Source organism: Arachis hypogaea, chromosome 17 (assembly GCF_003086295.3).
Source record: "Arachis hypogaea cultivar Tifrunner chromosome 17, arahy.Tifrunner.gnm2.J5K5, whole genome shotgun sequence".
In the NCBI taxonomy this organism is placed as follows: Eukaryota; Viridiplantae; Streptophyta; class Magnoliopsida; order Fabales; family Fabaceae; genus Arachis; species Arachis hypogaea.
In genome coordinates, this window is record NC_092052.1 from 31,453,768 (window position 1) to 31,457,959 (window position 4,192).

Here is a 4,192-nt window from a genome sequence, read left to right on the forward strand (position 1 = left end):
CGATCGTCGCATCAATTAGAAGTTACACTATTTCTAGAGGAGTTAACTACAATGTGTATGAGTCTGAGCCACAGACGTTCTATGCAAAATGCAAGATGTATGGGCATGGGTGCGATTGGTTTATCCGAGCCAACTTGATACGGAAAAAAGATTATTAGGAGATACGCAGATACAACGGTAGGCACACATACACAATGAGAATGATTTCACAGGATCATTACAAGTTGGACTCGGATACAGTTGCTGAGGCTATAAGGCCATTGGTCGATACTGACCCGTCAATCAAGGTGAAATCTATAATAGCAGAAGTCTAGTCAAGGTTCAACTATACCATCAGTTACTGAAAGGCTTAGTTGGCAAAGCAGAAGTCCATAGCCAAAGTTTTCGGTGGTTGGGAGGATTCTTACCAAGCTTTGCCATGGTGGCTCTCGGTCATGGTTCAGAAGATGCTTGGTTCAATTGTCCAAATAGAAACACAACCACTATACAACGGGAGTGAGGAGGCGCACGGTGTCAAAATACTTCATTGCTTATTTTGGAGTTTCAATCCATGTGTTAGGGCGTTCAGGCATTGCAAGACTCTAGTTTAGGTTGATGGCACACACCTATACGAAAAATACAAAGGTACACTTCTGGTTGCTGTTGCACAAGATGAGAACCAGAATATTGTGCCTAACGCTTTTGCCTTGTTGGAAGGGGAGACAGTTGATGCGTGGCACTTCTTTCTCAGGAATCTGCGAATGCACGTTGTTAGAAGAGACGGTGTGGGTATGATCTCAGACCGACATAAGTCGATCTGGGCAGCAGTAAATCGTTTGGAGGTGACTGGCAACCTCCAAGAGTATGGTGAATGTTTTGTATAAGGCACATCGGCAGCAACTTCTTAAGGGCATTCAAAGTCCCGTACTTGCAAAAACTTGTTGTCAACATAGGGTATTCAAGGACGGTGGAGGAGTACAACATCAACTATAAGAGGTTGGATGTAACACCCTCACTATCAGAATATCACGCTTCCGGCTGCGCTACTCTGATAGCAAGGAGTATTACGACGACTTTATATACTTAATATTAAAATAGGAGCCTTTGACTTGACACCGCATCGCTGATTTCTTTGAAAACCGAAAATAAATACTTTATCTAAAAAAAACAAACAGACATAAATTCATATACAAGACTTCTTACATAATAGCTTATAATGTAATATACATATAAAACATACAACTCCTATCCCTCTCATAAAGTTGTAATAACAAAGACGAGGGAAGAAAAACTATCTAATTAATACAATATCGTATAAAACAAAACGCAGTATAACTTTTCATAATGCTCCTTCATCCTATTCCTAAAAAGGTAAAGCTGTAGGGGGTGAGAACCTAACCACACGGTCTCACCACGGAGTTTCAGAATTGTCATAAGAAGATATTTAATAAGAAAACTGTTTTCAAGTTTAGTGATTATCATTGCCTTATGAATCTTTTAAAAACCAATAGCTAATCATTCAAAACGTTTTCAAAGAAACAATATTTAATCTTTCAATAATCCAAAACCTTTCTTTTATTATAAGAATATCTTAATCAAAAACCAACCACGCAATCAATCAATACAATCATCAATTCAGCACCAAGGCTCATTCTCAAAAGTAGCACACCATGACAAACACAGGCAAAACAGACAAGGAAAACACAGGTTTAGGTAACAGTTACAGCAAATAGTTTAGGTAGCAGTTAAGAACAGTTTAACAATTAGGCAAACCAAAACAAATTCAAACCCAAGCAAAGCATACAAATGCATAAGATACATGTATGTCCTATGGCTAATGAGCTCATTTGTCGGTTATACAGCCAACCCGACAAGTCCGGTTTGCTAAACCATTTGACTGTCCCCCGACGTGCATCCCCATGAGTCTATGCATAACTTTTTCTCTTATATATATATCAAATCGCTCAATGGGGGTACCATTCCTGGGAATTTATAAGTGCCCGGTCACCCTTACGTCGTAGGTTCAACAGAGTATCGAGTCTCAACCTGGAGCAAGTGGTGGCAAGCCACTGCGTCTACCCAGGAAAACTCGTGTCTTAGATAATTTAAATTCATAAGCCATATGAATAATACATTCATCATTCATCAATATCCAAGCCATTCTCAATATCATCATCATTCGTCAATCCATATCTCATTTCCAATTTCATTAAAAAATCACATTTCAAAGGCAATCCTCATCATCTTTCTTTCCATTCCATTAATCAACGATCCCAATCCAAAACATAAGTCCTTTTTTAAATAAATCAATCTTAAAACATATAATGTTTAAAACCAAATCTTTTTAAATGATTACTTCAAACGAAACTTCCAATTTTTTATGAAATTTTGGCAACATCTCCTCTAAAACTCAGACTTTGCCACCCTTTTCGGGTCCCAACCAAACCAAACCAAACGCCTGTTAATCAGTCAAATCACTTCCAATAAACATTATCACAACAACACTTAATCCAAGGAAATTACAAAGTCCATAATTCAATCAACCAATCCTATAAATCGCAATTTAAACCAACTTCAACCAACAGCATCAATCAATAATTAAGAATTCTCGGTTTTCTCAAACAGTTTCGAACCAAGCCGTTCCTCAAACCCTTTTTGAATCATTTTCAAAATAGCAAATCATTCTCAATAAACAAACCATTTTCAAATATTAAGTCCTTTCGAAATTTGTTTTAAAATCAAATTCCGATATTAAATCGGGTTCAATATCAAATCAAATTCCAAAATTAAACTAAATGCCAATATTACATTTCTTCCAATAATTCAAGGAAAACCACTATAACAACATCAGTCAACTAATCAGAATATTCAACTTTTCTCAATCGATCAATCAATCAATCGAACTAATAATCTCATTCATCCAAAACAACTCAATTCAATTCATAAGACTCACGAAATCACAAAAATATATTTTACGCGTTAATATCAATTTATAACAACTCTGGAAAGTAAAACAAGTTTAAGAAAAGTGCCCCTACCTCGATGTCGTAGTCGCATAATTCAACACAATAGTCCCGCTTAACCTAAACTCACAATAGCAGTGGCGATTCCAACACAACTGGGATGATGGCAGCATCACCAACTCCGATTACACTCGCAGCAACATCGAATTTGATGGAATCAAACGCAAAAACAACTCTGAAAATTCAAGGCAACACCGAAACTAAAATGGAATTAAAATAATAACAAACAGATAAATGAGACCAAGGCAGTTCATAGTATAAAAGTGAAACAGAGTCAGGAGAAAGGCTAGACCTAGGGCAGTGACACTGAACTTGAATTGGGGCAAGTCAATAGCAACGGTAGCAATGTTAGAACTAGCAGTAGCGATTCTAGTCACCCCAGCAGCAACGATTCTTAAAGAGCATCAACCATCACAGCCCACAGCTGCGGCGGCTTAATCCTAAAACATCAACACCTTAAAGTTCTCAATCAACGGATAGCAAGACAGTAGCAGTGCAGGTTCAGAAACAAAAATAACTTACAGTAATGAAGGAAAACAAGAAAATGAAGCGTAGCAGTAACATCACGGTGACTGCAACAACACAGGGAAGATGGCCTCCTCCCCCACCTCAGCTCGTGACTTCGGCGGCGGCGAGCTCCATAGACGGCGATGGCGGAGAAAGCAGCGGTGGCAGAAACCACCCCGCAATAACTTCTTTCTCTCCTCGCGTCGTTCTGTCTCTCTCTTTGCATCGGGTCCTGCTTGTGGTGGCTCGATAGCAACTCGCGGTGCCAGTGCGACACGGAGGTCCGGCAGCGATAATGATGATGAGGTGCGACGAAGCTGGCAGCACAAGGTGTGACGGCGAAGGCTTATCCTTCCTCGCGCGTTTTCCTACTATTCACCGACCTCCATTAACGGCGACGATGAAGATGCTTCCAGCGGCGGCATGCAGTTCTGACAGTGACAGAAGCGTGAATGGCAGCGGAGCAACGACACGCGCGCGGCGGTGATGACTGCATGTGGTGGCGCGGTCTTCCCCTCCTCTTCTTCTCCCTTCCCGTCGCGCTCTTTATCTCTGTTCCCAAGTGCTCTCTCTTCTCCCTTTCCATTTTTTTTTGCGTACTTCATGGAGTTGGTTTATTGTGTGTGGGCTCATTTGAGAAGGGAAGAAAGGGGGGTGGGATTGGCGGCTGAGAGGGGAAAATA